At 41.6% G+C, this 22,525-nt stretch overlaps 8 non-coding genes across 8 annotated transcripts; all 8 read right to left on the reverse strand.

The window, feature by feature from the left end:
- Positions 1–9,456: 9,456 nt before the first annotated feature.
- TRNAV-AAC (transfer RNA valine (anticodon AAC)) lies at positions 9,457–9,529 on the reverse strand. Its single transcript has one exon. It is a non-coding gene; the product is annotated as a tRNA-Val (tRNA).
- Positions 9,530–9,945: 416 nt separating this feature from the next.
- On the reverse strand, positions 9,946–10,018 carry TRNAV-AAC (transfer RNA valine (anticodon AAC)). Its single transcript has one exon. It is a non-coding gene; the product is annotated as a tRNA-Val (tRNA).
- A 176-nt stretch (positions 10,019–10,194) lies between these two features.
- On the reverse strand, positions 10,195–10,267 carry TRNAV-UAC (transfer RNA valine (anticodon UAC)). Its single transcript has one exon. It is a non-coding gene; the product is annotated as a tRNA-Val (tRNA).
- Positions 10,268–11,181: 914 nt separating this feature from the next.
- TRNAV-CAC (transfer RNA valine (anticodon CAC)) lies at positions 11,182–11,254 on the reverse strand. Its single transcript has one exon. It is a non-coding gene; the product is annotated as a tRNA-Val (tRNA).
- Positions 11,255–11,430: 176 nt separating this feature from the next.
- Positions 11,431–11,503, reverse strand: TRNAV-UAC (transfer RNA valine (anticodon UAC)). Its single transcript has one exon. It is a non-coding gene; the product is annotated as a tRNA-Val (tRNA).
- Positions 11,504–19,539: 8,036 nt separating this feature from the next.
- Positions 19,540–19,612, reverse strand: TRNAV-AAC (transfer RNA valine (anticodon AAC)). The gene has a single exon. It is a non-coding gene; the product is annotated as a tRNA-Val (tRNA).
- Positions 19,613–20,278: 666 nt separating this feature from the next.
- TRNAV-UAC (transfer RNA valine (anticodon UAC)) lies at positions 20,279–20,351 on the reverse strand. The gene has a single exon. It is a non-coding gene; the product is annotated as a tRNA-Val (tRNA).
- Positions 20,352–22,007: 1,656 nt separating this feature from the next.
- Positions 22,008–22,080, reverse strand: TRNAV-UAC (transfer RNA valine (anticodon UAC)). Its single transcript has one exon. It is a non-coding gene; the product is annotated as a tRNA-Val (tRNA).
- Between the last annotated feature and the right edge of the window lie 445 nt (positions 22,081–22,525).

A 22,525-nucleotide genomic window follows, 5' to 3' on the forward strand; every position in this document is an offset into this window, starting at 1 on the left:
TTTGACCGCCAGGGGAAAAAAAAAAATAATTTGTAGTTCTGTTTGTGATGGAAGCCAAAACATCCCGTCATTCGGCAACAAAGCCGAGAACTTCATATATTGGAGTTGGATAGCGTATTATTTCAACACTAAGAACAGATTGGTTTCACTGGGGATTGAACCCAGGACTAGAGATGAGTGAACCGATCGCGGTTCGGTTCGAGTCGGTTCGCCGAACGGGGGTCCTGTTCGAGTTCGGTTCGTCGAACGTTCGACGAACCGAACTCGAACCAATAGGCTATAATGGGAGGCAATCACAAACACATAAAAATGCATTATAAATGTACACAAACAGTTAATAAACATTGCCATAACACTTACCGGTCCCCGCGATCCCTCCTGTACTCTGTCTCCTGCCGCTATTCCATCCGATGATCGCTGAATCCTCCCCGTGACCAGCACTGCCAGCTGAGATGCAGGACCTATCATGACGTCAAAATAGCCATGTGACCAGTCACGTGGCTATAATCTCATTGGCTACAGACTGGTCACACGACTATGACGCGTCATGTAGGACCTGCGAGTGCATCTCTCCGGTACACGGTGCACATATGTGTATCGCCGTGTACCGGCGACATGCTCTAGCACACGGTCGACTACCCATTCCGTTAGGGACCGGCTGAGACAGCCGGTCATTAACGGAGATCACCGTTGCCATAGCAACGCAGTTAGCGGTGATGTCACCGCTAACCGCGGCTCCGAGAGCACCGTTGCTATGGTAACGCATCTGTCAGCGTTACCGCTGTTACCGCTGACAGCCAGCAGTGATCACTCACGGAGTGAAGGCTGCACGCTGCTTCCCGATTGTAGTGAGGATTGTAGTGAGGATGAGGTTCCTCAGCCCCAAGTGATGAGCTGGGTAAACTCATCCTCACTACAATCGTCACTACTACTACACTAGTGAGGATTGTAGTGAGGATGAGGTTCCTCAGCCCCAAGTGATGAGCTGGGTAAACTCATCCTCACTACAATCATCACTACTACTACACTAGTGATGATTGTAGTGAGGATGAGGTTCCTCAGCCCCAAGTGATGAGCTGGGTAAACTCATCCTCACTACAATCGTCACTACTACTACACTAGTGATGATTGTAGTGAGGATGAGGTTCCTCAGCCCCAAGTGATGAGCTGGGTAAACTCATCCTCACTACAATCGTCACTACTACTACACTAGTGATGATGGTAGTGAGGATGAGGTTCCTCAGCCCCAAGTGATGAGCTGGGTAAACTCATCCTCACTACAATCGTCACTACTACTACACTAGTGAGGATTGTAGTGAGGATGAGGTTCCTCAGCCCCAAGTGATGAGCTGGGTAAACTCATCCTCACTACAATCATCACTACTACTACACTAGTGAGGATTGTAGTGAGGATGAGGTTCCTCAGCCCCTATGATGAGCTGGTGAACCTCATCCTCACTACAATCGTCACTACTACTACACTAGAAAGAAAGAAGACAGAAGAGCAGGATCGTGGAGGGCTGACAGGGGGTAATAAAGATGGAGTCTCTAATGTGTCTGTGTATTTATTTCTATTAAAGTATTTTTTTCTCTGTGTGGTGTTTTTTTTTAACCCTTTATTGGAGATTCTTAATGGCCGGGTCAAATGTGCCTGACATTAAGAATCTCTGGCTTAATACTGGCTAGTAAAACAAAGCCAGCATTACTTCATGATTACCCAACAAGCCACCCGGCTTCAGGGCTGTTGGAAGAGTTGGATACAGCGCCAGATGATGGCGCTTCTATGAGAGCGCCATTTTCTGGGACAGCTGCGGACTGAAATTCGCAGCAGAGGCGCCCAGAAACCTCGGGCTAACCTGTGCTGCGGATTCCAATCCCCAGCTGCCTAGTTGTACCCGGCTGGACACAAAAAATGGGGCGAAGCCCACGTCATTTGTTTTTTAATTATTTCATGAAATAAGTGAAATAATTAAAAAAAACGGGCTTCCCTATATTTTTGGTTCCCAGCCGGGTACAAATAGGCAACTGGGGGTTGGAGGCAGCCCGTGGCTGCCTGCTGTACCTGGCTAGCATACAAAAATATGGCGAAGCCCACGTCATTTTTATAGTGGGCAAAAAAATTCTGCATACAGTCCTGGATGGAGTATGCTGAGCCTTGTAGTTCTGCAGCTGCTGTCTGCTCTTCTCCATACAGACACACAGCAGCTGCAGAACTACAAGGCTCAGCATACTCCATCCAGGACTGTATGCAGAAGTTTTTTGCCCCCTGATAAAATTATGTGGGCTTCGCCATATTTTTGTATGCTAGCCAGGTACAGCAGGGAGGTACGGCTGCCCCCAACCCCCAGTTGCCTATTTGTACCCGGCTGGGAACCAAAAATAAAGGGAAGCCCTTTTTTTATTATTTTATGAATTTCATTAAATTATTAGAAAACAAATGACGTAGGCTTCGCCCCATTTTTGTGTCCAGCCAGGTACAACTAGGCAGCTGGGGATTGGAATCCGCAGCACAGGTTGGCCTGAGCTTTCTGGGCCCCACTGCTGCGAATTGCAGTCTGCAGCCGCCTCAGAAAATGGCATTTTCATAGAAGCGCCATCTTCTGGCGCTGTATCCAACTCTTCCAGCACTTGCCTGCTATATCTGGCTAGCATACAAAAATATGGCGAAGCTCACGTCCTTTTTTTGTAGTTTTTTGGCAAAAAAAATAAAAAATGCTTCCCTGGATTTTCCATTGCCAGTGAAGGTAACACCAAGCAGTGGGGGTTAGCAGCCAGTAGCTGCTTGGATTACCCTTACCTAGCAATACAAAAAATGCAGCGGGAGCCCATATATATTTTTTTTTAATTATTTATTTAAATAACTAAAAACAAAATGGGCTTCCCTGTATTTTGATTGCTGGACATCACAGTGCTGTAAAAATAAATCTTTAAAAAAATGACGTAGCGCTCCGCGGTATTTTTGATTCTCAGCGCAGATAAAGCAGACAGCTATGGGTTGCCACCCCAGTCTGCCTGCCGTTACCTTGGTTGGCAATCAAAATACAGGGAAGCCCATTAATTTTTTCTATTTAAAAAATAGTTAAAAAAAAAATGACGTTGGGTCCCCCCATTTTTGATAGCCAGCTAAGGTAAAGCAGACGGCTGTAGCCTGAAAACCACAGCTGGCAGCTTTACCGTGGTTGGGGATCCAATGTGGAGGTCCCCTCAGGCTCTTTTTTATAATTATTTCATAAATATTAATAATTACACAATAAAAGTAGGGTCCCCCCCAAATTGGATCACCAGCCAAGGTAAAGCGGACAGCTGTGGTCTGGTATTCTCAGGGTGGGAATGTACATAGTTATTGGGCCTTCACAGCCTAAAAATAGCAGGCCGCAGGCACCCCAGACGTGGCGCATCCACTAGATGCGCCAATCCTGGCGCTTCACCCCAGCTCATCCCGTGCCCTGGTGCAGTGGCAAACGGGGCAATAAATCGGGTTGATACTAGCTGTAAAGTCACCTGAGATCAAGCCCAGCAGTTTGTGATGTTATGGCGTCTATTAGATACCCAACATCATAAACTGTCAGTACTAACAAAAAAAAAAAAATTGACAAAAGAAATTTATTTGAAAAAACAGTCCCCAAAACATTTCCTCTTTCACCAATTTATTGAAAGAAAAAAAATAAAGGGCTCCCACGACGACTCTGGACCGTCTAGAATATGGGGGGGAGACACTCAGGGAACGTATCCCCCATTTTCTAGGAGTGCGGACCCTTCATGTGAGGAGTGTGGGTGCAATTAATCTGCACTCACTCTCCCCGGTCCACAGCAGCAGAGTCCATGTCGTAATGGTTGCTACCAAAGCTGCAAAGCCCTGCTCATGAGGTAAGGGCATGCCTAATCAGGAGAACTACTGTAGAGGAAGCTCTGCTCACTGGTATATAGGTGCTCAGAGGTAATAATAGATAAAATTAGTGAGTAACCTCGGCACTCTAAATCTCCCAGACTAAGTCAGTAAGTCACAATGGATAGTAATGCAAAATCACTCTTTATTGGTCCGTATTAAGAAAAAAAAATTTTTCATAAGCATATATGTTTTTGTCCAAAACAAGTTACAAATGACGTTTCGGCCTGAGCCTTCGTCAGATTGGACTTATCTGCATGTAATCATGAAAAATGACAATAATCAGTATCACATAAGAGTGAGAGAACAATAACATAAACTCGAACAATGTAGAGGTACAATTGGGATGCAGCAAAAAAATTGCAACACAGCAAGAAATGAAACACATGATACAAATGTCATAATACAGTACAAGGACAATATAGTAATGACAAATATGGGGTCAGAGTAGGCTTAGACAGCTCTGGTACGAAAAAGATGTCAATCACAAAGTAACATGTGCAGTAGGTGTAGAGCTACAGTATGCATGGCAGAGCTAATGGGTAGACCGACCATAGAAAAAGAACGGAGAAAAAGTGGAGAAAAAATGGATAACAAGTGAAGAAAAAGTGGAGAAAAAGTGGAGAAAAAAATGGCTAAAAAGTGGAGAAAAAGTGGAGAAAAAAAAGGATAAAAAGTTGAGAAAAAGTGGAGAAAAAGTGGAGAAGTGGAGAAGAAGTGGAGAAAAAGTGGAGAAAAAGTGGAGCACCCTTTGGTGCCTTTCATGTGGCACTAAGGGGTGCTTCGCTTTGTATTTAGCCAAAAAAATGAAAACAAAATGACGTAGGGTTCCCCCTAGTTTTGTAGCCAGCTAGGGTAAAGCAGACGGCTGCAGCCTGCAGGCCACAGCTGGCAACCTCACCTTGGCTGGTAATCCAAAACTGAGGGCACCCCACGCTGTTATTTTAAATTAAATAAATAATTAAAAAAAAAACCACGTAGGGGTCCCCCAAAATTGGATCACCAGCCAAGGTAAAGCAGACAGCTGAGGCCTGATATTCTCAGACTAGGGAGGTCCATGGTTATTGGACTCTCCCCAGCCTAAAAATAGCAGGCCGCAGCCGCCCCAGAAGTGGCGCATCCATTAGATGCGCCAATCCTGGTGCTTCGCCCCAGCTCATCCCGCGCCCTGGTGCGGTGGCAAACGGGGTAATATATGGGGTTAATACCAGATGTGTAATGTCACCTGGCATTAAGCCCTGGGGTTGGTGAGGTCAGGCGTCTATCAGATACCCGACATCACCAACCCAGTCAGTAATAAAAAAAAATAGACGACAAACACATTTTTATTTGAAAAAACACTCCCCAAAACATTCCCTCTTTAACCATTTTATTAGAATGAAAAACAAATCCAGGTCTGGTGTAATCCAAGGGGTTGCCATGACGATCCACACTGTCCCAGTCAATGAAGATCAGGATGTTCCCCATTGGCTGGGAGAGCAGTGCAGTGACCTGAGCTAACATCAATGGGTCAGCCCAGGTCACTGCAGGGGATGACAAGTGCTGCTGTCAGCGAGGTACATTACCTGCGCTGATCTCCAGCACACTGACAGCCCCTGTCACTGAGTTCAATGACCGCCGCCTTCACAGCCAAGAATCGCGAGAGGCCCGTCTCGTCACCGCTAGTCAGTCTCGGGTCGGAAGCGAGAGAAGGTGATGTGACAAGCGGCGGCCATGAAGGACAGTGACAGCGCTGAGGTCGGGATGGCGGGACCTCATCACCGCAGGCAGGGCCGGCTCCAGGTTTTTGTGGGCCCCGGGCGGAAGAGTCCCAGTGGGCCCCATAAACACGCAGACATACACACATACACAGATACATACACGTACATATACATATTTAAAGACAAACTCACAAAAATACATATAAACAGACAAATCTATACAGTCATATACACTGACATACATAGATACACATCATACATGCATACATACAGAGACACACACTGCTATGCTCCATACATACATACATACAGACACACACATACTGCTCTGCATGCATACATACATATAGACAGACACACACACACTGCTCTGCTACATACATACATATAGACAGACACACACATACTGCTCAGCTGCATACATACATACAGACACACACACACACACTGCTCTGCTGCATACATACATACAGACAGACACGCATACTGCTCTGCTGCATACATACATGCATACATACATACAAACAGACACGCATACTGCTCTTCTGCATACATACATACATACATACAGACAGACACGCATACTGCTCTGCATGCATACATACAGACACGCATACTACTCTGCTGCATACATACATGCATACATACAGACAGACACGCATATTGCTCTGCTGCATATATATATACATACATACAGACATGCATACTGCTCTGCTACATATACATACATACAGACACGTATACTGCTCTGCTGCATACATACATGCATACATACAGACAGACACGCATACTACTCTGCTACATATATACATACATACATACAGACACGCATACTGCTCTGCTGCATATATACATACATACACGCATACTGCTCTGCTGCATATATACATACATACATACATACACGCATACTGCTCTGCTGCATATATACATACATACAGACACGCATACTGCTATGCTGCATACATACATACATACAGACACATATACTGCTCTGCTGCATACATACATACATACATACAGACACGCATACTGCTCTGCTGCATATATACATACATACACGCATACTGCTCTGCTGTATATATACATACATACAGACACGCATACTGCTCTGCTGCATATATACATACATACATACAGACACGCATACTGCTCTGCTGCATATATACATACATACAGACACGCATATTGCTCTGCTGCATATATATATATACATACAGACACGCATACTACTCTGCTACATATATACATGCATACAGACACATATACTGCTCTGCTGCATACATACATGCATACATACAGACAGACACGCATATTGCTCTGCTGTATATATATATATATATACATACATACAGACACGCATACTACTCTGCTACATATATACATACATACATACAGACACGCATACTGCTCTGCTGCATATATACATACATACAGACACGCATACTGCTCTGCTGCATATATACATACATACATACAGACACGCATACTGCTCTGCCGCATACATACATGCATACATACAGACAGACACGCATATTGCTCTGCTGCATATATATATACATACAGACACGCATACTACTCTGCTACATATATACATACATACAGACACGTATACTGCTCTGCTGCATACATACATACATGCATACATACAGACAGACACGCATATTGCTCTGCTGCATATATATATACATACATACAGACACTCACTACTCTGCTACATATATACATACATACATACAGACACGCATACTGCTCTGCTGCATATATACATACATACAGACACGCATACTGCTCTGCTGCATATATACATACATACATACAGACACGTATACTGCTCTGCTGCATATATATATACTTACATACAGACACGTATACTGCTCTGCTGCATATATACATGCATACATACAGACACGCATACTGCTCTGCTGCATATATACATACATACAGACACGCATACTGCTCTGCTGCATATACACATACATACATACAGACACGCATACTGCTCTGCTGCATATATACATGCATATAGACACGCATACTGCTCTGCTGCATGCATACATACAAACACACACCTTGCTCTGCGGGGCCCACACACGCGGCTCCGGGGGCCTCACACAAGGCTCTGCGGGGCCCACACATGCACGGGGGGACAGGGAGGGGCGGGGAGGGAGTGATGTCCCACATACTGATCAGGTTACGGTGCAGATGGGGCCCACACAGCGCCGGAGGGAAGCAATGTGCTGGGGGTCGCTGGCTGGCACTGTGACTCCTTCATCTGTGTGACCGAGCAGGACGCCGGGCGGTAGCTCCGCCCACAGATGATGCTCAATGCAGGAGAACACAGTGAACGCTGTGGTCTGCGGGCCTTAAAGAGCCGGCAGCCACAGTTTCCAGTGCCAAGAACTGCTGCCCCCGGGCCGACCGCAGGTAAGCCGAGCGGGACCGTGTGTGTGTGTGTGTGTGTGTGTGTGTATACGTGTGTACGTGTGTACATGCCGCGGGCAGGAGGGGGCGGAGCGAGATGAGCGGGGAAGTGTGGGCTTCCTGCACGTAACTAGGATAAACATCGGGTTACTAACCAAAGCGCTTTGGTTTGATACCCGATGTTTATCTTGGTTACCAGCTTGTGGCAGGCTGCCAGCGATGGCTCCTGCACACCATAGCTGTAAAAAGCCCTGCTTTTTGCTGCTAGAACCGTTCTCTAACGTATCTAGAACTATCGAGCTTTTGCAAAAAGCTCGAGTTCTAGTTCGATCTCGAACAGCCTCCAAAATCACAATTATGAAACACAATTATTATTACATATTTTACCAGTTTTATTCCTACAAAGGGATTTTGCTTAAAAGGAAGTTTATATTGAATGTGTTCCTTTTTTCTACATAGTTTAGTTGTTTGCTTTTGTATTTAAAGGAACTATATATATAATATGGGATTATGTTTTCTGCTAAAATGGTGAATAAAAAAGAAACCCAAAATCGTAGTTCTCTTTGTGATGGAAGCCAAAATTCCATCACAAATTCGTAGCTCTGTTGGGAACGGAAGCCAAAACATTCCATCCTTCGGCAACAAAGCCAAGAACTTCATATATTGTAGTTTAATTGAGTATTATTTCTACACCAAGAACAGATTGGTTTTACTGGGGATTGAACGCAGGACCTTCTGCGTGTTAAGCAGACGTGATGACCACTACTCTGTGAAACCTGATGGAAAGTTACTGTGTATTTGCTAGCAGAGCAGAATTGTGACTGACGGGGCCTTTTTATTGCTGAAGGAAAGTATTTTTGGTTAATGAAACATTTACAATTTTTATTACATATTTTACCAGTTTTATTCCTACAAAGAGATTTTGCTTAAAAGGAAGTTTACATTGAATGTTTTACTTTTTTCCACACAGTTTAGTTGTTTGCTTTTGTATTTAAAGGAACTATATATTTTGAAACAAACAGGATTTTTATAATATGGGATTATGTTTTCTGCTAAAATTGTCAATAAAAAATAAACCCAAAATCGTAGTTCTCTTGGTTAGAGAAGCCAAAATATATTATCAGTTGGCAATAAAACCAAGAATTTCATATATTACAGGTTGATAGCAAATTACTTCAACAGCGAAAACGGCTTGTTTTTACTGGGGATTGAACCCAGGACCTTCTGCATGTGAAGTAGACGTGATGACCACTCCACTATGAAACCTGTGAAATCCTGCAAAGTAATATCATTTAGAGACGAGTTTTGACCGCCAGGGGAAAAAAAAAAAAATTATTTGTAGTTCTGTTTGTGATGGAAGCCAAAACATACCGTCATTTGGCAACAATGCCGAGAACTTCATATATTGTAGTTGGATAGCTTATGATTTCAACACTAAGAACAGATTGGTTTCACTGGGGATTGAACCCAGGCCCTTCTGCGTGTTAAGCAGATGTGATGACCACTACACTATGAAACCTGACAAAAAGTTACTGTGTATTGGCTAGCAGAGCAGAATTTTGACTGACGGGGCCTTTTTATTGCTGAAGGAAAGTATTTTTGGTTAATGAAACATTTACAATTATTATTACATATTTTACCAGTTTTATTCCTACAAAGGGATTTTGCTTAAATTGAAGTTTATATTGAATGTGTTACTTTTTTCTCCATAGTTTGGTCTTTTGCTTTTGTATTTATGGGAACTATATATTTTGAAACAAATAGGATTTTTATAATATGGGATTATGTTTTCTGCTAAAATGGTCAATAAAAAAGAAACCCAAAATCGTAGTTCTCTTTGTGATGGAAGCCAAAATGTATTGTCATTTGGCAACGAAACCAAGAATTTCACATATTACAAGTCGATAGGAAATTACTTCAACACCAAAAACAGATTGGTTTCACTGGGGATTGAACCCAGGACCTTCTGCATGTTAAGCAGACGTGATGACCACTACACTATGAAACCTTTGAAATTCTGCAAAGTAATGGCAATTAGAGACGAGTTTTGACTGCCAGGGGAAAAAAAACAAATTCGTAGCTCTGTTGGTGATGGAAGCTAAAACATCCTGTTATTCGGCAACAAAGCCAAGAACTTTATATACTGCAGGTTGATAGGGGATTATTTCAACACCAAGAACACATGGGTTTCACTGGGGATTGAACCCAGGACCTTCTGCGTGTAAAGCAGACGTGATTTCCACTACACTATGAAACCTTTGAAAGCCTGCAAAGTAATGGCAATTAGAGACGAGTTTTGACCGCCAGGGAAAAAAAAAACAAATTCGTAGCTCTGTTCGGGATGGAAGCCAAAACATCCCATCATTCGGCAACAAAGCCAAGAACTACATATATTGTAGTTTAATTGAGTATTATTTCAACACCAAGAACAGATTGGTTTTACTGGGGATTGAACGCAGGACCTTCTGCGTGTTAAGCAGACGTGTTGACCACTACTCTATGAAACCTGATGGAAAGTTACTGTGTATTGGCTAGCAGAGCAGAATTGTGACTGACGTTGCCTTTTTATTGCTGAAGAAAGTATTTTTTGTTAATGAAACATTTACAATTTTTATTACATATTTTACCAGTTTTATTCCTACAAAGGGATTTTGCTTAAAAGGAAGTTTACATTGAATGTGTTACTTTTTCCACATAGTTTAGTTGTTTGCTTTTGTATTTAAAGGAACTATATATTTTGAAACAAACAGGATTTTTATAATATGGGATTATGTTTTATGCTAAAATGGTCAATAAAAAAGAAACCCAAAATCGTAGTTCTCTTGGTGATAAAAGCCAAAATATATTATCAGTTGGCAACAAAACAAAGAATTTCATATGTTACAGGTTGATAGCAAATTACATCAACAGCGAAAATGGCTTGTTTTTACTGGGGATTGAACCCAGGACCTTCTGCGTGTGAAGTAGACGTGATGACGATTCCACTATGAAACCTGTGAAATCCTGCAAAGTAATGGCATTTAGAGACGAGTTTTGACCGCCAGGGGAAAAAAATAATAATTTGTAGTTCTGTTTGTGATGGAAGCCAAAACATCCCGTCATACGGCAACAAAGCCAAGAACTTCATATATAGTAGTTGGATAGCATATTATTTCAACACCAAGAACAGATTGGTTTCACTGGGGATTGAACCCAGGACCTTCTGCGTGTGAAGCAGACGTGATGACCACTACACTATGAAACCTTTGATATCCTGCAAAGTAATGGCAATTAGAGACGAGTTTTGACCGCCATGGGAAAAAAAACAAATTCGTAGCTCTGTTGGTGATGGAAGCTAAAACATCCCGTTATTCGGCAACAAAGCCAAGAAATTTATATACTGCAGGTTGATAGGGGATTATTTCAACACCAAGAACACATGGGTTTCACTGGGGATTGAACCCAGGACCTTCTGCGTGTAAAGCAGACGTGATTTCCACTACACTATGAAACCTTTGAAAGCCTGCAAAGTAATGGCAATTAGAGACGAGTTTTGACCGCCAGGGAAAAAAAAAACAAATTCGTAGCTCTGTTGGGGATGGAAGCCAAAACATCCCATCATTCGGCAACAAAGCCAAGAACTTCATATATTGTAGTTTAACCCTTTAGTGACGGAGCTAATTTTCACCTTAATGACCAGACCAAATTTTGCAATTCTGACCATTGTCATTTCATGAGGTTATAACTCTAGAACGCTTCAACGGATCCCGGTGATTCTGAGATTGTTTTTTCGTCACATATTGGACTTCATGTTAGTACCAAATTTAGGACAATATTTTTTGTTTATTTATGAAAAAAATTGAATATTGGCAAACATTTTGAAAATTTAGCAATTTTCAACTTTTGAATTTTTATACCGTTAAACCAGAGATTTCTGTGACACAAAATAGTTAATAAATAACATTTCCCACATGTCTACTTTACATCAGCACAATTTTGGAAACAAAATTTTTTTTGTTAGGAAGTTAGAGGGGTTCAAAGTTTATCAGCAATTTCTCATTTTTACATCAAAATTTACAAAACCAGTTTTTTAGGGACCACATCACATTTGAAGTGACTTCAATAGGCCTAGTTGACAGAAAATACCCAAAAGTGACACCATTCTAAAAACTGCACCCCCCAAAGTACTCAAAACCACATTCAAGAAGTTTATTAACCCTTCAGGTGCTTCACATGAACAAAAGCAATGTGGAATGAAAAAAAGCAAAAATTAAATTTTACCTAAAAATGTTGCTCTAACCCAAATTTATTCACTTTTAGAAGAAATAACACAACAAAATGGACCCCAAAACTTGTTCCCCACTTTCTTATGAGCGCGCCGATACCCCACATGTGGTCAGAAACCTCTGTTTGGACAAATGGGAGGGCTCGGAACAGAAGGAGCAATATTTGAATTTTGGAAAGCAAATTTGGCTGAAATAGATTGCGGGCACCATGTTGCATTTACAGGTCCGCTAAGGTACCTAAACAGAAGAAATCCCTCACAAGTGACACCATTTTGGAAACTAGACCCCTCAAGGCTTCTATCTAGGGGTATAGGGAGCATTTTAGATCCACAGGTACTTCACAGATTTTGTTAACGTTACGTTGTCATATTGAAAATTTTAATAATTTTCTCAAAAATGTTGCTTTAGCATCAATTTTCTCACTTTTTCAAGAGGTAATTCCAAAAATTTGACCTCAAGGTTTGTTAACCACTTTTTTATGAGCGCGGTGGTACCTCACATGTGGTCTGAAACCTTTGTTTGGACAAATGGGAGGGCTTGGAACGAAAGGAGCAATATTTGAATTTTAGAAAGGAAATTTGCCTGAAAAAGATTGCGGTCACCATGTCGCATTTGGAGGTCCCCTAAGGTACCTAAACAGCAGAAACCCCGCACAAGTGACCCCATTTTGGAAACTAGGCCCCTCAAGGAATTTATCTAGATGTTTGGTGAGTACCCTGAACCCTCAGGTGCTTCACAGAATTTTATAACGTTAAGCCATGAAAAAAAATAAATAAAATTTTACCACAAAATTGTTATTTCAACCAGGTAGCTTTTTTTTTTACAAGAGTAAAAGGAAAAAATTCAGCATAACATTTATTGTGCAATTTCTCCTGAGTTTGGCGATACCATATATGTGGTGGAAATCAACTGTTTGGGCGCATGGCAGGGCTCGGAAGGGAAGGAGTGCCATTTGACTGCAAAATTGGCTGGAATCAATAGCGGACGCCAGGTTGCATTTGGAGAGCCCCTGAGGTGCCTAAACAGTGGCGGTCCCCCACAAGTAACTTCATTCTGGAAACAAGACACCTCCAGGCTTTTATCTAGGTGTATAGTGAGCAGTTTGAATCCACGAGTACTTCACAGAATTTGATAAGCTTAGGTTGCCATATTGAAAATTTTCATTTTTTTCACAAGACTGTTGCTTTAGCATCAAATTTCTCACTTTTTCAAGAGACAACAACAAACCGTGGACCCCACAGGTTGTTATCCAATGTCTTATGAGCACAGGGATACCCCACATGTGGCCAAAAACCTCTGTTTGGATAAATGGGAGGGCTTGGAATGGAAGGAGTACCATTTGAATTCTGGAAAAGTTGAAATAAATTGCGCGCACCATGTCACATTAGCAGGGCCCCTTGGGTACCTATACGTCAGAAAACCCCCACAAGTAACCCCATTTTGGAAACTGGATTTTATTCAGGAGTATAGTAAGCATTTTGAATCCACAGGTACTTCACAAAAATGTTGCTGTAGCAACAAATGTCTCACTTTTAGGCTATGTGGCCATGATCTAGCGACACGGCGTCCAGTACACAGTGTCAGCCTCCTGCAGAGATGTGAGTGTTGTCCACGGGAGAACGCAGCTGCCCATGCCCACGATTTGGGTTCAGGCCGCTGTGGAGCTCTATGCTACCTGCAGAGAACACTCATCTCCGCAGCATAAATTGACATGCTGAGGCTCGGGAAGCTGCGCCACAGGTCGGTTTATGCTGCGGAGAAAAGAAGCACAGTGGGCATGAGATTTCTAAAAATCCTTCCACTGTGCTTCTACTGCACAACGCAGCGTCATGGACACAGGGAAAACACTCTGCGCCCAAAACGCTGCAAACCCTGATTGTGGGCACACAGCGTAAAATGCTACAATGGATGAATGGATAGATGTCAAACATATATAACGTCCCACCCCCTGCATATTCTAAGCTGGCGCCCTTTAGTGCCTTTCATGTGGCACTAAAGGGTGCCTAGCCTTGTATTTAGCCCCCCAAAAAATTAATAATTAAAATAAACGACGTGGGGTCCCCCCTATTTTTGATAGCCAGGTAGGGTAAAGCAGACAGCTGTAGCCTGCAAACCACAGCTGACAGCTTCACCTTGTCTGGTGATCAATTTGGAGGGCTCCCCAGGCGTTTTTTTAAAAAAAAAAAAAACGTGGGGTCCCCCCCAAATTAGATCACCAGCCAAGGTGAAGCGGACAGCTGGGGTCTGGTATTCTCAGGGTGGGAAGAGCCATGGTTATTGGACTCTTCCCAGCCTAAAAATAGCAGGCCGCAGCCGCCCCAGAAGTGGCGCATCCATTAGATGCGCCAATCCTGGCGCTTCGCCCCAGCTCATCCCGCGCCCTGGTGCGGTGGCAGACGGGGTAATATATGGGGTTGATACCAGCTGTAATGTCACCTGGCATCAAGCCCTGGGGTTAGTGATGTCACGGCATCTGAACAGATACCCGACATCACTAACCCAGTCAGTAATAGAAAAAAAAAAGACAAAAAAAAAATTTATTTGAAAAAACACTCCCCGAAACATTCCTCTTTTACCAATTTATTGAAAATAAAGAAATTCCGGTCGCTGTAATCCATTTTGGAGGAGGTCCCACGCCGACTCTGGATCTTCTAGAATATGGGGGGCACGTTCAGGGAACGTATCCCCCATTTTCTGGAAGAGCAAGCTCTCCATGAGCAGTGTGGGTGCAGTAATCTGAGAATACTGCACTCACACTGCCCTGGTCCAACCTAGGGCAGAGTGACCTGCAGTAACCTCATTCCAGAATATGAGGGGCACGCTCACAGAACGTACCCCCCATTTTCTGGAACAGCAGTCTCTCCATGTGAGGAGTGTGACTGCAGATTACCGCACTCACCCTCCCCCGGTCCACAGTGGAGTAGCCTGTGCAGTTGTGACGTCAGCAGGATCCCTGCTTGCAGGGATCCAGCTGACAGCCGCTGTCTGCGCATGCGCCGCCAGCATTGAAGAAGAAGGAGGCGGCGTGATCGCGGGACGGAGCGGCAGACAGGTAACGTATAACCGGGGGCTTGGGGGGGAGGTGACGGGGGGTGACCTAGCGGGACCTGGGGACACCTTTCTGTCGCATGTGACGTGTCACATGCGGCAGAAAGAGCAGAATGAATGCGGCCGCGCGCTGTGCGCCGCCATCTTCCGGAGGGTGGAGGGGGGTGGTGGCTCTGGAGAACCGGAGGGGGCTCCGGTGACCAGAGGGCTCCGGTGGACCGGAGGAGGGGTCAGGGGGAGGACATTTCCCTCCGATCTGAAATGTTTGATCATTTCAGATCGGAGGGAAATGACTGCAGAGCCGGCGCCGGCGGCAGTTTTCTGTGCGCTTCGGCGCCATTTTGGATGTCCGGTGGGGGTAGGGGTGGGGGTGGGGGGACTCTCCGGTACCGGGGGCTTTGGGGGCACTAAGGGGTTAGATTTCTTTCTCATCTGACATGTTTGATCATGTCAGATGAAAAAGAAATCAGTTTTACCGGCCATTTTTTTTTTTTTCATGTGTTCGTCGGTATACAGTGTATACCGCCGATCACATGATCGGGGTCCAAAAAAAACACCCCGATTCATAATATGGGGGGTCTCAGCTACCCCCGGTAGCTGAAACCCCCGAGATTTTCGGTGGCTGGGGGGCGCTACAGGGTTTTTTCGGGCCGCCGCTTTAAAGCGGCGGAACAGAATAAGTACCCTGTTTTGCCGCCGCTTTAAGTCGTACGGCCGTCGTTATGAGGTTAATTGAGTATTATTTCAACACCAAGAACAGATTGGTTTTACTGGGGATTGAACGCAGGACCGTCTGCGTGTTAAGCAGACGTGATGACCACTACTCTATGAAACCTGAGGGAAAGTTACTGTGTATTGGCTAGCAGAGCAGAATTGTGACTGACGGGGCCTTTTTATTGCTGAAGGAAAGTATTTTTGGTTAATGAAACATTTACAATTTTTATTACATATTTTACCAGTTTTATTCCTACAAAGGGATTTTGCTTAAAAGGAAGTTTACATTGAATGTGTTACTTTTTTCCACATAGTTTAGTTGTTTGCTTTTGTATTTAAAGGAACTATATATTTTGAAACAAACAGGATTTTTATAATATGGGATTATGTTTTCTGCTAAAATGGTCAATAAAAAAGAAACCCAAAATCGTAGCTCTCTTGGTGAGGGAAGCCAAAATATATTATCAGTTGGCAACAAAACCAAGAAGTTCATATATTACAGGTTGATAGCAAATTACTTCAACAGCGAAAACGGCTTGTTTTTACTGGGGATTGAACCCAGAACCTTCTGCATGTGAAGTAGACGTCATGACCACTCCACTATGAAACCTGTGAAATCCTTCAAAGTAATGACATTTAGAGACGAGTTTTGACAGCCAGGGGAAAAAAAAAAAATAATTTGTAGTTCTGTTTGTGATGGAAGCCAAAACATACCGTCATTCGGCAACAATGCCGAAAACTTCATATATTGTAGTTGGATAGCGTATTATTTCAAAACTAAGAACAGATTGGTTTCACTGGGGATTGAACCCAGGACCTTCTGCGTGTTAAGCAGACGTGATGACCACTACATTATGAAACCTGACGAAAAGTTACTGTGTATTGGCTAGCAGAGCAGAATTGTGACTGTTGGGGCCTTTTTATTGCTGAAGGAAAGTATTTTTGGTTAATGAAACATTTACAATTATTACATATTTTACCAGTTTTATTCCTAGAAAGGGATTTTGCTTAAATTGAAGTTTATATTGAATGTGTTACTTTTTTCTCCATAGTTTGGTCTTTTGCTTTTGTATTTATGGGAACTATATATTTTGAAACAAATAGGATTTTTATAATATGGGATTATGTTTTCTGCTAAAATGGTCAATAAAAAAGAAACCCAAAATCGTAGTTCTCTTGGTGATGGAAGCCAAAATGTATTGTCATTTGGCAACGAAACCAAGAATTTCACATATTACAAGTCGATAGGAAATTACTTCAACACCAAAATCAGATTGGTTTCACTGGGGATTGAACCCAGGAACTTCTGCGTGTGAAGCAGACGTGATGACCTCTACACTATGAAACCTTTAAAATCCTGCAAAGTAATGGCAATTAGAGACGAGTTTTGACCGCCAGGGGAAAAAAAACAAATTCGTAGCTCTGTTGGTGATGGAAGCTAAAACATCCCGTTATTCGGCAACAAAGCCAAGAACTTTATATACTGCAGGTTGATAGGGGATTATTTCAACACCAAGAACACATGGGTTTCACTGGGGATTGAACCCAGGACCTTCTGTGTGTAAAGCAGATGTGATTTCCACTACACTATGAAACCTTTGAAAACCTGCAAAGTAATGGCAATTAGAGATGAGTTTTGACCGCCAGGGAAAAAAAAAACAAATTCGTAGCTCTGTTGGGGATGGAAGCCAAAACATCTCATCATTTGGCAACAAAGCCTAGAACTTCATATATTGTAGTTTAATTGAGTATTATTTCAACACCAAGAACAGATTGGTTTTACTGGGGATTGAACCCAGGACCTTCTGCGTGTTAAGCAGACGTGATAACCACTACATTATGAAACCTGACGAAAAGTTACTGTGTATTGGCTAGCAGAGCAGAATTGTGACAGACGGAGCCTTTTTATTGCTGAAGGAAAGTATTTTTGGTTAATGAAACATTTACAATTATTATTACATATTTTACCAGTTTTCTTCCTACAAAGGGATTTTGCTTAAATTGAAGTTTATATTGAATGTGTTACTTTTTTCTCCATAGTTTTTTTTTTCTTTTGTATTTTTGGGAACTATATATTTTGAAACAAATAGGATTTTTATAATATGGGATTATGTTTTCTGCTAAAATGGTCAATAAAAAAGAAATCCAAAATCGTAGTTCTCTTTGTGATGGAAGCCAAAATGTATTGTCATTTGGCAACGAAACAAAGAATTTCACATATTACAAGTCGATAGGAAATTACTTCAACACCAAAAACAGATTGGTTTCACTGGGGATTGAACCCAGGACCTTCTGCGTGTGAAGCAGACGTGATGACCACTACAATATGAAACCTTTGAAATCCTGCAAAGTAATGGCAATTAGAGACGAGTTTTGACCGCCAGGGGAAAAAAAACAAATTCGTAGCTGTGTTGGTGATGGAAGCTAAAACATCCCGTTATTCGGCAACAAAGCCAAGAACTTTATATACTGCAGGTTGATAGGGGATTATTTCAACACCAAGAACACATGGGTTTCACTGGGGATTGAATCCAGGACCTTCTGCGTGTAAAGCAGACGTGATTTCCACTACACTATGAAACCTTTGAAAGCCTGCAAAGTAATGGCAATTAGAGACGAGTTTTGACCGCCAGGGAAAAAAAAACAAACAAATTCGTAGCTATGTTGGGGATGGAAGCCAAAACATTCCATCAATCGGCAACAAAGCCAAGCACTTCATATATTGTAGTTTATTTGAGTATTATTTCAACACCAAGAACAGATTGGTTTTACTGGGGAATGAACGCAGGACCTTCTGCATGTTAAGCAGACGTGATGACCACTACTCTGTGAAACCTGATGGAAAGTTACTGTGTATTGGCTAGCAGAGCAGAATTGTGACTGACGGGGCCTTTTTATTGCTGAAGGAAAGTATTTTTGGTTAATGAAACATTTTCAATTTTTATTACATATTTTACCAGTTTTATTCCTACAAAGGGATTTTGCTTAAAAGGAAGTTTACATTGAATGTGTTACTTTTTTCCACATAGTTTAGTTGTTTGCTTTTGTATTTAAAGGAACTATATATTTTGAAACAAACAGGATTTTTATAATATGGGATTATGTTTTCTGCTAAAATGGTCAATAAAAAAGAAACCCAAAATCGTAGTTCTCTTGGTGATGGAAGCCAAAATATATTATCAGTTGGCAACAAAACAAAGAATTTCATATGTTACAGGTTGATAGCAAATTACTTCAACAGCGAAAACGGCTTGTTTTTACTGGGGATTGAACCCAGGACCTTCTGCGTGTGAAGTAGACGTGATGACGACTCCACTATGAAACCTGTGAAATCCTGCAAAGTAATGGCATTTAGAGACGAGTTTTGACCGCCAGGGGAAAAAAAAAATAATTTGTAGTTCTGTTTGTTATGGAAGCCAAAACATCCCGTCATTCAACAACAAAGCCGAGAACTTCATATATTGTAGTTGGATAGCGTATTATTTCAACACTAAGAATAGATTGGTTTCACTGGGGATTGAACCCAGGACCTTCTGCGTGTTAAGCAGACGTGATGACCACTATACTATGAAACCTGACGAAAAGTTACTGTGTATTTGGCTAGCAGAGCAGAATTGTGACTGATGGGGCCTTTTTATTGCTGAAGGAAAGTATTTTTGGTTAATGAAACATTTACAATTATTATTACATATTTTACCAGTTTTATTCTTACAAAGGGATTTTGCTTAAATTGAAGTTTATATTGAATGTGTTACTTTTTTCTCCATAGTTTGGTCTTTTGCTTTTGTATTTATGGGAACTATATATTTTGAAACAAATAGGATTTTTATAATATGGGATTATGTTTTCTGCTAAAATGGTCAATAATAAAGAAACCCAAAATCGTAGTTCTCTTTGTGATGGAAGCCAAAATGTATTGTCATTTGGCAACGAAACCAAGAATTTCACATATTACAAGTCGATAGGAAATTACTTCAACACCAAAAACAGATTGGTTTCACTGGGGATTGAACCCAGGACCTTCTGCGTGTGAAGCAGACGTGATGACCACTACACTACGAAACCTTTGAAACTCTGCAAAGTACTGGCAATTAGAGACGAGTTTTGACCGCCAGGGAAAAAAAAACAAATTCGTAGCTCTGTTGGTGATGGAAGCTAAAACATCCCGTTATTCGGCAACAAAGCCAAGAACTTAATATACTGCAGGTTGATAGGGGATTATTTCAACACCAAGAACACATAGGTTTCACTGGGGATTGAACCCAGGACCATCTGCGTGTAAAGCAGACGTGATTTCCACTACACTATGAAACCTTTGAAAGCCTGCAAAGTAATGGCAATTAGAGACGAGTTTTAACCGCCAGGAAAAAAAAAACCAAATTCGTAGCTCTGTAGGGGATGGAAGCCAAAACATCCCATCATTCGGCAACAAAGCCAAGAACTTCATACATTGTAGTTTAATTGAGTATTATTTCAACACCAAGAACAGATTGGTTTTACTGGGGATTGAACGCAGGACCTTCTGCGTGTTAAGCAGACATGATGACCACTACTCTATGAAACCTGATGGAAAGTTACTGTGTATTGGCTATCAGAGCAGAATTGTGACTGACGGGGCCTTTTTATTGCTGAAGGAAAGTATTTTTGGTTAATGAAACATTTACAATTTTTATTACATATTTTACCAGTTTTATTCCTACAAAGGGATTTTGCTTAAAAGGAAGTTTACATTGAATGTGTTACTTTTTTCCACATAGTTTAGTTGTTTGCTTTTGTATTTAAAGGAACTATATATTTTGAAACAAACAGGATTTTTATAATATGGGATTATGTTTTCTGCTAAAATGGTCAATAAAAAAGAAACCAAAAATCGTAGTTCTCTTGGTGATGGAAGCCGAAATATATTATCAGTTGGCAACAAAACAAAGAATTTCATATGTTACAGGTTGATAGCAAATTACTTCAACAGTGAAAACGGCTTGATTTTACTGGGGATTGAACCCTGGACCTTCTGCGTGTGAAGTAGACGTGATGACGATTCCACTATGAAACCTGTGAAATCCTGCAAAGTAATGGCATTTAGAGACGAGTTTCGACCGCCAGGGAAAAAAAAAAAAATAATTTGTAGTTCTGTTTGTGATGGAAGCCAAAACATCCCGTCATTCGGCAACAAAGCCGAGAACTTCATATATTGTAGTTGGATAGCGTATTATTTCAACACTAAGAACATATTGGTTTCACTGGGGAATGAACCCAGGACCTTCTGCGTGTTAAGCAGACATGATGACCACTACACTATGAAACCTAACGAAAAGTTACTGTGTATTGGCTAGCAGAGCAGAATTGTGACTGACAGGGCCATTTTATTGCTTAAGGAAAGTATTTTTGGTTAATGAAACATTTACAATTATTATTACATATTTTACCAGTTTTATTCCTACAAAGGGATTTTGCTTAAATTGAAGTTTATATTGAATGTGTTACTTTTTTCTCCATAGTTTGGTCTTTTGCTTTTGTATTTATGGGAACTATATATTTTGAAACAAATAGGATTTTTATAATATGGGATTATGTTTTCTGCTAAAATGGTCAATAAAAAAGAAACCCAAAATCGTAGTTCTCTTTGTGATGGAAGCCAAAATGTATTGTCATTTGGCAACGAAACCAAGAATTTCACATATTACAAGTCGAAAGGAAATTACTTCAACACCAAAAACAGATTGGTTTCACTGGGGATTGAACCCAGGAACTTCTGCGTGTGAAGCAGACGTGATGACCACTACACTATGAAACCTTTGAAATCCTGCAAAGTAATGGCAATTAGAGACGAGTTTTGACCGCCAGGGGAAAAAAAACAAATTCGTAGCTCTGTTGGTGATGGAAGCTAAAACATCCCGTTATTCGGCAACAAAGCCAAGAACTTAATATACTGCAGGTTGATAGGGGATTATTTCAACACCAAGAACACATGGGTTTCACTGGGGATTGAACCCAGGACCATCTGCGTGTAAAGCAGACGTGATTTCCACTACACTATGAAACCTTTGAAAGCCTGCAAAGTAATGGCAATTAGAGACGAGTTTTGACCGCCAGGGAAAAAAAAAACAAATTCGTAGCTCTGTTGGGGATGGAAGCCAAAACATCCCATCATTCGGCAACAAAGCCAAGAACTTCATATATTGTAGTTTAATTGAGCATTATTTCAACACCAAGAACAGATTGGTTTTACAGGGGATTGAACGCAGGACCTTCTGCGTGTTAAACAGACGTGATGACCACTACTCTGTGAAACCTGATGGAAAGTTACTGTGTATTGGCTAGCAGAGCAGAATTGTGACTGACGGGGCCTTTTTATTGCTGAAGGAAAGTATTTTTGGTTAATGAAACATTTACAATTTTTATTACATATTTTACCAGTTTTATTCCTACAAAGGGATTTTGCTTAAAAGGAAGTTTACATTGAATGTGTTACTTTTTTCCACATAGTT

This window comes from Anomaloglossus baeobatrachus, unplaced genomic scaffold, assembly GCF_048569485.1.
Source record: "Anomaloglossus baeobatrachus isolate aAnoBae1 unplaced genomic scaffold, aAnoBae1.hap1 Scaffold_535, whole genome shotgun sequence".
Taxonomy (NCBI): Eukaryota; Metazoa; Chordata; class Amphibia; order Anura; family Aromobatidae; genus Anomaloglossus; species Anomaloglossus baeobatrachus.